Source organism: Balaenoptera borealis (genome assembly GCF_965194805.1).
Source record: "Balaenoptera borealis genome assembly, chromosome: 17".
NCBI classification, from domain to species: Eukaryota; Metazoa; Chordata; class Mammalia; order Artiodactyla; family Balaenopteridae; genus Balaenoptera; species Balaenoptera borealis.
The window spans coordinates 70,811,829-70,825,399 of NC_138876.1; the positions used below are offsets into that span (position 1 = coordinate 70,811,829).

General features: G+C 37.9%; 2 protein-coding genes across 4 annotated transcripts in view; one reads left to right on the plus strand and one right to left on the minus strand.

The window, feature by feature from the left end:
• The window catches only part of CSPP1 (centrosome and spindle pole associated protein 1), a 204,042-nt gene that overhangs the window by 137,374 nt on the left and 53,097 nt on the right, over positions 1 to 13,571 (minus strand). The window lies entirely within an intron of this gene.
• PPP1R42 (protein phosphatase 1 regulatory subunit 42) overlaps positions 49 to 13,571 on the plus strand; it is a 66,377-nt gene continuing 52,854 nt past the window's right edge. For all 3 annotated transcript variants that reach the window (XM_082363551.1, XM_082363552.1, XM_082363553.1), the window contains exon 1: positions 49 to 12,916. The gene's annotated coding sequence lies outside the window, so the exon portion shown is untranslated. The remainder of the gene's footprint in view (positions 12,917 to 13,571) is intronic.

Genomic DNA, 13,571 nt, shown 5'->3' on the forward strand with positions numbered 1-13,571 from the left:
TACATTATTTTCTAGTATCTTTTAATGTTCTTAAATATGAGGGAAAGAAATATTGTTAGAACCTTTCTGTTTTTTAAAGTCTTGCCTATCTAAATTAGTCAAAAGATTACAGCATTTCACTGCCATATTATCAGAGCCACTTTTCAATTTGCCTAAACCTTCTTTTGATGATAGTCTGTTGTTAGTAAAAATACAATTTAATGTAACATTTTTATGTTCCTGTGAAACACTGTCACACCATAAATTATTTTCCTGAAAATCAAATAACTTAAATTTGAGACAGAGCCTAGCACAGGTATCTAGTCATTCAAATATTCACCAAGTGCCTTTACTGTACCAGGCCTGGTTTTACTCTCTGGAGATATTCTGAACAAGGTAGACCTGGCCACTGTCCTCACAGAACTTCCAGAGGAGGCTAAGTTAACAAGAACCTAAGTATACTGCTGTGAAGGGAGAAATAAAGTGTGCTGGGGAACTCTCAGGAGGAACACTTACCCCAGAGAGGAGTTACCCCGGTAGGCTTCCTGAAGCAAGTGACCTGACGTTAAGCTGAAATTTGAAAGATAGGAGGACTAGCCAGAAAAAGCGTTAAGAGAAGCTATTATTTTTATAAGCAAAGAGTACAGCGATATGTGGAAGGCCTGAGGCAGAGAGCAAGAACCTAGAACCTTCAAGAACTGAGATTCATTTAGATCTAAGAGTGTCGAGTAGTACGTGGGGAATGACAAGAGATGACTTTATTCAGTAAGATGAGCACAGATTCTGCAGGGGCCTTTTGGACTTTATCCTAACAGGAATAGGGAGTTAAAAGAGTTTTAAACAACAGAAATGTACTAGACTGATATTTCTAAGAGCACTCTGTTAAGAAAGCTGTGGTCGAGGGCTGGATGAGATCAGATGAGATGCTTTGTGGAAATAAAGACTGAGAAGAGGGCCCAAGACATGGCAAACATCAAATTTAAAATGGTCAGAGGAAGAGGAGACCACAAGAGGTGACTTCACATGTGGCCCAGAGGTCAAGGAAAACAAAGTCTAAAAGTTTTTGATTAGATTTAGCAAAGAGGTGGTCTTTGGTAAGATGAGGAAGCCAGTTAACATTAGTATCCAAATACTTTCTCAGATAGTTGATGATATAGTAGCATTTTTGGTCTCATTTTATATCCCTTTAAATAAAAGCAGGCATCCCAATTTCAGATGGCTCAACCTCACCTCCATTTTTAGGCCCTTTTAAAAAAAAATCATGACTGCCTCCAGTGAGCAACTAAAAGTTGTGTTTACTGCCATAGCCTTCAGTGACACCAGCTCATACCGAGCCATTCAATTAGGAACAATAACAAACTCGTTGAGGTTTCTCTGACAGACATGATTGAAGGATTGAAGTTTTCACCTGAAGGAGTGAGTCATTGAAGTTACCATGAAAACATACTGGCAGTTTTCATTCCAAGACTTGACTGTTATCCACATTTAATTTGACATTGGTGATCTAATCAATTAAGATATCTTGGTGTGATAGAAAAATGCCTATGCTAACAACAGGGAATTGCCAGAAAAAGAAAACTTGTCAGTCCTAACTTCACTGGACTCAGTATTTCGGTTATGATGCCTTGGTTGCAAGTAATGACAAAAACAAACAAACAAAAACAATTGCTTAAACAAAGAGAATTTGTTGGTTCACCTAACTTAAGAGTCCAAACTCTTATTTGGTTTAGGCATAGTTGGATTAGGCTTCCAGTAATGGTTCTCACAGCTCTGCCCTCCACATGTTGACCTAAACCTCAAGCGGGATTCCTCCACATTGGCTGCACACCACACCATCCAGTCACGGGGAAAGAGCTGCTTATGGTTTTCAAAGGAAGGTTCTGACTTCACTCTGATTGGTCTAACTTGGGTCATGAGCCCACTCCTGGGATTATATATATATATAGTGACTGGTTTAGACCAATTAAGGGTAACTCCTGGAGCTGGGAGTGGGGTCAGTAACACCCAAAATTCATGACTACTACACACTAAGGCTAAAGGCATACTACAGAGCAACCAACAACGTCCCCTCTGCTTAACAGTCCAGCCCACGCAAAAACAGCCCCAAAGAGTATTTGCATTCTATTGTAAATGCAGTTACTTTATTAAAAGCAAGAACCTTTATAAATATTTTTAAAGTATATCTTTAAGTTTTAATGTATTGTCATGATCACTTTTGGTATAAGTGCTCCAATTCATAATACTGAGATTTTAGGAAATCAAGGGTCAATTTGCAGCCATCATCATTCAGAAACTAACTCATGAATTGGCATTGCTTTTTCCTGCAAAGTGTTATCTTACAGCCTTGAGCTATTCAGGAGCTGAAAAGGCCATTTTCTAAGTGAAGTCTGGTTTTTGTTCAGCTTCAAATTTTTTTAGAGATAATTTCTCAAGCTCTATGGTGATAATATACAGGAAATGTCAATCATCATCAAAAACGTAATCCCAATGTCCAAGTAATAAAACTGGAGCCAGAAGCACAGGCTGGAGCAGAGATGGAGAGAGAAGTCAGTGGATATGGGTTCGGGATTGGGACCAGATAAGGGTACAGCAAGATCCCAGAATCAAGGGTGTTCCAACTTTTCCAGATTGTTTTAATATCTCAAGGTCCCAGTTCCAAACAATTCAACATTAACTTCTATATATATTGTTGAGAATTTATGCATTTAGTATCATTTTTAGGTTATACTGTCCAGTTATGTAAGTATGTCATTCACACATTTTATTTATTGATTAACAATAAGACACCACGCAAGTTGTTATTTTGAAATCAGTAGTACTGCCAAGAACAAAGAGCCAACAGGGGCAGAGAAACCATTTGTGCTCCATTGTTTCTGAATTTGGAAAATCAGCTCTGAGACCAAACATCACGTGCTCCATTTGAGGGATCAAGTCTGAAGATTGTTGTCACAAATTAGTATGACTACCTGGTATTCAGGATTTTGAAAAATCACTGCATTGCATAATAGAATAATAAACTGCCCTATAGTGCAGCCACTTGAAAATAAACACAGAAGAGCAGGAACATAAGTAACTTTACAATGAATCAGAGGAACTGTTTGGGAGTTGGAATGCTACATACTGCAGAGGTTCAGAGTTTCCAAAAACTGTTCTGTGAGTGATGAGGTACAGATGCATAAGTCATGCATGCAGAGAAGAGTTCTTTTATATTGCTAAGTCTGCATTGTATCCACATGTAGCTGACTGAAATGAACTGAACACAGACTGTTGAGTTTCCAAGGTTTCTTTCTAAATTTCTGGATTGTTTTAACTATAAACTCCAAAGATACATACATGGGTGAGCAATGTGTTTTTTTGTTTTTTGAAGATATAAAAATATACTACACGGAATGATGGCTCTTGGTTTTGCTCATCCATATGATATAAAATAAGTAAAAGTTGATTATGTTCAAATTACGATGGGGTAATTATTTCATTCACTGTTTAATAATTGATGTGTCTATGTCACTGCATTTGAAAATTAAAAATCTAATTTTGTGTTCTCTCATTCTGGTCAATTTTCAATACAAGTTTTAGCAGCAAATAAATTTACCTTCGTAGGGCCAAGTGCTAGTTTAAGGACTGCAAGTAATTTGTTCTGAGGTAATCAGTCTGTAAGTTTCTAAAAATTTCTAAACCTTTTATCCAAATAGTACTGGAAGAAATACCATTTATCTTTATAAGTAAAAAGTTGTGATCTACTTATGTTAGAAAATTAGTTACACGAAACTCAGGTCAACTGTAACCAGATTGGCATATTTAAACTTTTGATCTCAGAAATCAGAATATTACAAAAATAAAATAAGGAACTCTGTCATTTCAGGTCAAATTTGGAAGGAAACAGCTAAAATCATAGCTTGATAACTAACACCAATGATTAATTGCTTTTTCAACATGTGGATTATCTTGGTGCCAAAAATTATGGAACAATTGCCTAACAAATTGTAGAGTCCCTGATGTCAGTACTCATATTTTCTTTGGATTATACTAAGCAATTATGCTAAACTTTCTAATGACTGAGTAAAATGGTATTGTGCCTTGGGGCACATTTTGATGAACTACAGTTGTACTTTTCATAACCTAAGAGGCATATGCATAAAGAAATATATTGTCAAGAACAGAGCTTTGTGACCTTTATGTTAAGTTATAGAGGGTTATAAATATCTATCATATAACTATTAATTTGCTTACCATTACAAAGCATAACAAACTACTTACCTTCCTGAAAATTTAGTTTCTATAAGCTCATCTGCAAATAAATATTTTATTTAAATGATTCATTTTTGTTCCTAGAATTTTCGACTTTATACTCCATGCTCAATTTATTATTTGAATAAACTTCAATTTACTCTTTGCATTATTGATGACACTAAATAAGTCCTTTAAAACGTGTATGGGGTTTCCCTGGTGGCGCAGTGGTTAAGAGTCTGCCTGCCAATGCAGGGGACACGGGTTCGGGCCCTGGTCTGGGAGGATCCCACATGCCGCGGAGCAACTAGGCCCGTGAGCCACAATTACTGAGCCTGCGTGTCTGGAGCCTGTGCTCCGCAACAGGAGAGGCCGCGATAGTGAGAGGCCCGCGCACCGCGATGAAGAGTGGCCCCCGCTTGCCGCAACTAGAGAAAGCCCTCGCACAGAAACGAAGACCCAACACAGCCATAACTAAATAAATAAATAAAAATTAAACTTAAAAAAAAAAAAAAAGTGTATGTATTTAGCTTTAATCTTTTACTTCAACTCATATGTAATCCTTCTATCATTCCTTGCATGTGTTTCTAGTATACTTGAAGATTAAGATTAAGATTATTAAGATTCTGGGCTTAAATAAAGTAACAAAAATTAGACTAAATAAAAAACTAATTTATGATCTTATGTATGAGGGCATACCGTGTTGAATAATTACAGTCATCTGAAAAGTTCTATACCTTCAGAGAAGTTAACTTGATATGCCACTGATGTGAGAATTATACACAAATACCACTTTCTAGGGGAGATTATTTTTAAACTTTCTAACTGGTCTTAATATTCAAGGTAAAACACTACATTACTTAAAACTAAGGAACTGTGGCCTGTTGTAATGGTAATTTATTTAGGCAGACATTAACATAATGGACTTCTAGTTATCCCAAGATCTAAAAATAGTTTATTAACAAGTGCTTTACCCTACTGTGGAAAACAGTATGGAGATTTCTCAAAAAGCTAAAAACAGAACTACCAGGACTTCCCCAGTGGTCCAGTGGTAAAGAGTCTGCCTCCCAATACAGGGGACACGGGTTCGATCCCTGGTCGGGGAGCTAGGATCCCACATGCTGCGGGGCAACTAAGCCCGCACACCACAACTTCTGAGCTTGCGCGCCTCAAAGAGAGAGCCCGCATGCTGCAAACTACAGGGCCCACATGCCCTGGAGCCCTCACGCCACAACTACAGAGAGAAAACCCACATGCCACAACAAAGAGCCCGCATGCCTCAACAAAGACCTCACGTGCCACAACTAAGACCCAACACAGCCAAAAAAAATAATAAAAATAAATATTTTTTTAAAAAGATATAACTGAAATGTATTTTTTTTTTAAAAAAAACAGGGCTTCCCTGGTGGCACATTGGTTAAGAATCTGCCTGCCAATGCAGGGGACATGGGTTTGAGCTCTGGTCCGGGAAGACCCCACATGCCGCGGAGCAACTAAGCCTGTGCACCACAACTACTGAGCCTGCGCTCTAGAGCCCGCGAGCCACAACTACTGAGCCCACGAGCCACAACTACTGAAGCCCACGCACCTAGAGCCCGTGCTCCGCAACAAGAGAAGCCACCGCAATGAGAAGCCCATGCACAGCAACGAAGACCCAACGCAACCAAAAATAAATAAATACATTTTTAAAAAATAAAAAATAAACAGAACTACTATATAACCCAGCAATTCCACTCCTGTGTACATATCTGAAAAAAACAAAAACACTAACTGCACCCCAATGTTCATAGTGGCATTATTTACAATTGCCAATATGTAATTGGCAATACAATATGGAAGTGACCTACGTATCAATCAACAGGTGAATGGATAAAGAAGATGTGGTGTGTGTATGTGTACATTTAGATATATACATACATAAACACACAATGAAATTAAAACCAATGAAATTAAAACAATTAAAACCAATGAAATTTTGCCATTTGCAACAACATGGATGGACTTGGAGGGTGTTATGCTAAGAGAAATAAGTCAGATAGAGAAAGACAAATACTGTGTGATATCACTTGTATGTGGAATCTAAAAAATACAACAGACTAGTGAATAAAACAAAAAGCAGACTCACAGATATAGAGAACAAACTAGTGGTTACCAGTGGGGAGAGGGAAGGGGGAAGGGGTAATGAAGGATAGGGGATTAAGAGGTACAAACTATTATGTATAAAATAAGCTACATGATATATTATACAACACAGGGAATATAGCTAATATTTTATAATAACTGTAAATGGAATATAACCTTTAAAAATTGTTATATTGTATACCTGTAACTTATATAATACTGTACATCAACTGTAACTCAATTTAAAAAGTGTTTTACCTATTTCAGTAAAGAGCAAAACTGAAACAAAAGCTCTATTAAATTTGAGATTTGGGAGCACAAGTAGAAATTATATTTTCTAATATAATATTTTCTGGTGGCTCCCACTACCAGATTTCTAAGAACATCTTTGATAATACTATATTCATCACATTAATATCACACTAGAAGAACATTACATTAATAAAAGAAGAGAACATTACATTTCAACCAAGACTTTGAATTTCAACTTATAATAATAAGTGGCCACTGTTCTTTCCTTCAAACTCTAAATATAATATAGTTTTTCTCACTAACAAAAGAAAAAATTGCCTTCTGCCTTATGCCCTAAATGCTGCTATAAACCAAAATCCAAATTTATCACTGTGGCCTAAAGGCTGATCTATTTCCTGCTTTCCTCTCCTTCTGTTCTCCCCGTCCACACTGCTCCAGCCACAGTGTCCTGGGGCCCTTATGCTCATGCAGCTCTTTCCCAGCTCCGAGCCCTCACACTGGCTGCTTCCCAGGCCTGGAACACTTCCTCACAGGCTCTCAAAGGCCTGGCTCTTTAAGCTGCTCATTCTTTAAGTCTCGGCTCAAATTCTGCTTCCAGAGAGGCCTAGCCTGTCTCTCTCATCTAAAGAAAACATCTCTCTCCTTCCCTCCTTCTTCCTCACTTCTATACCCCAGTTATACAGTCATTTTATCCTATTTATTTCCTTCACAGAATGTACCACAACCTGAAATCATCTTGACCATTGAATTGTTTACTTTTTCACTATCTGTCTCCTCTTCCTGGATGGTAAGTGCCACAGGGATGGGGACTTGATCAGAATACCTTCAGCATCATCAGCACCTTGAACAATGGCACGTGGTAAGCAGTTGGTAAATATCTGTTCAATGAAGAAATAAATGCAATGGACATTTCAATTTGCTTTTAAGAAACATTAACAATATGTGTTTTTAGGATAACAAAATTAAATGTTTATGCCTTTTTATGGGAAGCTGACTTGTTTCACCCTAAGATTACGATAAAATGAAAATCTTTTCCCAAACTTCTTAACAGATTTAAAACAAGAGTGAAAAAAGTTTTTTTTTTAATTTTTCAATCAAGGATCACAACCGCAGAAATATGCAAATGGCTATACACAGTAGTAAAAAAAACACCAGCCATTTTCAAAAACAAGCATGAAAGAATGGAACTCTTTTCAAGCAAGCTAACCAAAAAAGCAGACAGGAGCCAAGAAAATAAAGCAGTTAAATACAAATATACAAGATGTTTTCACTGATTTTAACAAATTGTTTTGAAAAACACAAGACTGTAGTGTATTACATAGCTGAGTTTCACTCTTAGCTTCAATCCATCACCAACTAATTAAACTTTTGCTGAACTTATTATTGGCCTGATAAACTTAAGCAGTGTCTTGGATCTCTATTAGAAGACAGAGGTTCCCCACCCTTGTTTCAAAAGACAATTTTTTTTTAAATCCCTAAAACATAAGTAATGATCTGTTCCTGAAACCTAATCTAAACTTTTTCCAAAATTATAAGTCCCTTTCTTGCAAATGCTTCCGGAAAGACTCAAACTAAAGTGTGAGGCTCTACTGACAATAGATTTTTCAGGAATCTTCATTCCTGAATAAAACATAATAAAACTTACTTCAATTAGAATATCTGTGGCAATGTTTACAAAAATACTTTTCAGAAAACAATTTTACTCTAAAATATATTTAGGCATAAATGTTACTTTCAGGTAATTAAACTGATTTTCAGCCTAGATCCTTTAATTTACAGTCACATCTAATAGAACTTTAAAAATACAACTTGAGAAAATTTTGTGTACTAAAATAGAACTTTTAAAAAATTAATAGAACTTGTCCAAGTCCTTTCATGTCCATTCTTAGGTACTGATGGGAACATGGAGAGAACGCTGGATTTGACAGTCGCTTCTGAGATTAAGTGGACTTGATGTGACCCAACGTGGGGGCACTAGTATACGAGAGAGTACTCAGGCTCTACTCTGAGTAGCAGGGTGGACTGTGGGCAAGACAGGAACTAGAGGAGGCAGATCACATTTGTGCAAGATAGAAACGAGTTCAGTTCTTGACAGGTGCAGGGTTTTTTGCCTCTAGGACATTCATACTCAGGTGGAATGAATGTCCAGCAGCTGGTTGCATGCATAGGTCTGGAACTCATGAGAAATACCTTGGATTGTTTTATACAGAACCTATATAATCATCATTTACATTTATAGAATACGTTATGTAATAAATGACATAAATTGTTTAAGTAATCATTTAATTACTAAGTTAAGTTTTAAAGAAATTATTTATTATTGGTGCCCATATTGTGTACATCAAGCCATTAAAAATCCATGAAGCTCTCAATTTAACGATCATGACCAGGTTACAGAAATCAAGAGTAATCAAGCCTTGGATGGAAACTGCCTCATTCATGAACAAAAAGGCTTCCTTTGTAGACTCTACAACTTACAGCTTCTATAAATGGATACTTATTTTAAAATCTTTTGTTCCAGCTAAGCTACAACCTCCTATCATCACTTTCATTTCTCTCCTCTGAGCTTCCCCTCAGAAGGTCCTATGAAAATGGGAATCATGTCCCAAATTTCTAAGTAAAATTTCCCTCCTTAAAAAAATTTTCCATTGTCCCCTGTATTAGTTAGTTATTATTGCATTAAAAATTACCCCAAAACTTAGTGGCTTCAAATAACACACATTTATTATTTCACAGATTTTATGGGTCAGGAATTTGAGTTCTCTGCTTTAGGGTCCCTCATGAGGCTGTAATAAAGGTGTGGAATAGGTCTCATCTGAAAGCTCAACTGGGGAAGGACTGACTTCCAAGCTTAAACAGTAGTTGTTGACATTTAGTTTCTCATTGGACTGAGAGTCTCAGTTCCTTACTAGCTGTTGGCTAGAGACCATCCTCAGTTCCTTGCCACATGGAGCTCTACTAAGTGACAGCTTGCTCTATCAAAGAGTGCATGCCAAAAAATGCAATAGAGAGAGTTTGCTAGCAAGACAGAATCTTTTGTAATCAAATCGCAGAAATGGTATCTCATCAACTTTGCCTTATTCTATTGCTTAGAACAAGTCACTATGTCTATTCCACACTGAAGGGGAGGGGTTCACACAAGGGCATGCATCCCAGGAGGTGAAATCATTGACACCATGTTGGAAGTCTGCCTACCATACTTACTAATATTTACCAGTCTACAAGGTCAAAATAAAAAGAGGAGCTAACTCCAATAAATGATCATATTTCTGTATGGAGTTATGTGATGATATACACATCTGGGCCCTTTAATTTGTTGGTTTTTCAATGAAAGAAATCATTAAAGTGTTTTCTGTGTAGTATGTACTCTAGAAGGTCAGGAAACATACTAATTGACAAAGATACATAGAACAATATTCTAAATAAAAAATGTGTTTCTGTCTAAAGTTACTTGGAAACTCTATTGGCGGCTTCAGAAAAAGTGCTCTTTAGCATATTCTTCCAAGAGTGTCTTTTAAAATTATTCTCAAGACCTCACATTTTTTTTTTAACAAATACAATTTTCTCAACATCTGTCAAAGTGTAAATCTTAGAGTATTATATGCTGAACTTACAGATGTGGCACTGAAGACAAGTATTTCTTGCAGTCTGCCAGATTTCTGCCATATTAGAAAATACACAGATGACTGTTTAACACTGTGTGTCACTAGACAGGAATTATATTTCACATCTTAATGAGAAAATACTGTCTCAAACTTGTTGCATTAAAAAATTAATTAGCGATTCAACCGTTTTAAAGTATTTTAAAAACTAGCTGTCACAAAGAGATTTTCAATTCTACAAAGAGCAGAATCCGAAATGAACTTTCAGAATACAATGTTATCATTCTTAAAAACCTGATTACTAAAAAAGAAGGAAAAATAAAGTCATAATCCCACCACCAAAAAATAGCCACTATTAAATATTCTGGGATATAGATACAGGTACAGATCTACAGCTCTACATCTAAACCTATACATGTATAGACATAGACATATATCCTTTCAGACATTTAAATATGTATACAATTTTACCACAAATGAGATCATACTCCTCTTTACAATGACATATGAAACTGTTATAAAACAAAGATTAACAGAGCAACTGGTTTTCAATGAGGCATTGCTAAACATGTTTCCAGTAAAGTAATGCTAGCAGCAAGTTAAATGAGGGCTACACAGAGCAACAGGATGGCCCTGCATATAGTGCTGGATCTATTGTTCCCAAATGAATGACCTTTAAAATAGATAAGAAGGGCACCTGATTTGTGCTGTTGTGTTTTAGCCATATTGTTCTGATCATTCTTTTACTTTGTCATATCCTCCTGTAGCTGTTTATTCTGTTAGGTACTCTCCTCCTTATATTCTTTCCCTAGTATCTGAATCTAATTTATTGGTTTCTAAATCACTGAATTATTATTTGTTCTTCTCAGAACAAATCTCACCTCTGATAAATCTCTCTCTGATATCTTAACTAGCTTTGCTTCCCTCTTCCATCCAAACTAGTTGGCATAGTTATTAACTTACTATTTCTCTTTTCCCCACTTTCTTCCTCACCACCATTTATGACCCCATGGTTTCAATGATTAGTTCTATTCTGGAAACTATTAAACCTATCTCACCTCAAGTTTAACATGTGTAAATGAAAATTCATCCACTTCCCCCCAAATTACTTGCCTCCCTCTCCAATTTCTTCAGTATTGTTCCTTTATTCTACTTAACACCCAGGAATTATCTTCAACTTCTCCCTCCCTTTATCCTATCCAATCTCTCTTTATTAAATCATGCTTCAAGATGCCTCCTAAATTTGTTCATTCCTTGTCTTCATTTCTTTCATTTGTTCATTTCTTTGCCTTCACCCTAATACAGGCCAACGTTGCTTCACAACTAGACATTAGCAACAGTGTCCTGAATGAGGTTAGGATATCTGTCCCCATGCCCCTGTCCCTCTTTCTAGGCTACTCTTACTGCAACAATCAGTGAGATATAAGGAAGGGGGACCTGTGCTTGAAATTAGGAGCTCAAGGGTAAATTCTCTCTCTGCTACCTCAGGTGTCACCTTCAGCATATTTCTTTTCTCTTTCTAGGCCTGAGAATTTCCTTATCTGCAAAATGGCACGTTGGACTGTCCACGTGGGCTCTAAGCCTCCTTGTAATTCTAAAAATCTCCTACTCTGACACTTCTTTGTTCAAGGAACCACAATGATTTTCCAGAGTGCCCCCACCCTAAAGATCAGAGCTATTACGGTTTTCCGGGTTTGTACTGTCCCTTAATTCAGATTGCTCACTTTACCATACCCCTAATGAGCCCCAGCCTTTCCACTTGTTCTACTATTGTTCTCCTTCATTTGTAAATTATATATTTTCTAAATGTTTGGGAGTGACTGCTAATGTACACAGCACTTTGCCAGGTCCTGGGAATAGCAAGGTAAAAGACATAATCCTTACCCTCAAAGAATTTACCATCTTATTGGAGATACGGGTAACAAACAGACAGTAGTGTGTTAAGTGCTATGCTAAAGAAGTTACCATATCCCAGTTGTTTGGGGGGCAGAAAAAAGCATCACTTAACATGACTGAGTACCTAGGAAGGCTTCAGAAAAAATGCGCCAATTCCAAGCTGAGTCCTTGAATCTTAAAAGGGAAAACAAATATTAAGGAGGAAAGGTGTGTCCTATTGCTACCCTGAGCAGCAGGAGAGAGGGTAAAATTTTTTTAGAACAGGGCATACTGGGCCAAGTGCCAGATTGTAAATACTGAAGAGGGAAAGAGGCAAGCAGTGAGGCTGGTCATTATAACCGGACTGGAATGCCACCCTAAGGAGTTTGGATTTTATCAGAGGAAAGGTGAAGTATGCGCTGTACTTTGATTCAGACAATTCGTTTCCTGCCCTATTATTGGGAAAACGTGGTAACTGGCACTAAAACGTTCAAGGCTGATGGCAAGGATAATCCAGTAGGGGGAAATGGTGACCTGCCAAAAATTGTTCTGGCTACTGGTTGGTCTACGAAAACGCTAATGTGACCGATGCCTTAACGGCCTCATCCCAGTAACCGACCTCTACTCGTACCCTGCCTAGTGGCTCCCATCAACCCCCGGCCACCAAGACACAGAGGGCTGGGCCCGGGCTAGGACACAGAGAAGAGCGCTTCCGGAGACCTCGCGAGATTTCCCGTGAGCCGCGGCCGACCAGGCGCGTCTGTCCGGTCGCCCAGCAACCGCACCACGGCTGCTGATGAGGCCTGGCACCCGCGAAATTTACCAAACCTGAGTTACTGACCCGGCTCATCCCGCGAACGGTGAGATGCCCTCAAGGGAGAAGTGTGGGAACCGAGGAAACCCTAGAGCCATGTTTCTCAAACTTACCTGCCAGTAAGACTTTCCTGGGGCACTTGTTAAAATGCAGATTACTAAGCCTTATCTCCTGACATCAAGAATTTCCAGAAAAAGTCTGAAAGTCTGTATTTTAAACAAAGGGCTAGAATCAGGCAAGGCTGAGAAACAGCTCTAGGGGAGGGAGACACGGGTGGAGTGGTAGCCAAGAAGCTGAGGAAGCGGGATTTGTGGGCTTGAAAAGGGGAAAGCCTCACAGCCGGCGATTTAGAGCATCTGTAAGCCACTGGGTTTGGGGCTACCTAAGGGAAATATACAAACTGAATTCGGAAACGTCCCCCGCATCTAGCCTGTAGGAGCCCTAAATGATGAAAGCCAAGGGGTCTACTAAAATGGATTTCCAAAGCACTTGTATAGCAGCTCTAAGCTGTCCCCACTGGCGATCTGGAGAGCTAGAGACATCCTAGCAAATGGAGCCCTGAGAGTACAGAGATACGTAGTAGGGAAAAATTATGGAAAAGCAGTTTCTCAAACTTTAGAAAATAATGAACCTCTTTTAAAAGAAAATCAAGGACATCTCACAAGTGTTGACATAATTATTTTTATTATATTATTCTAAAG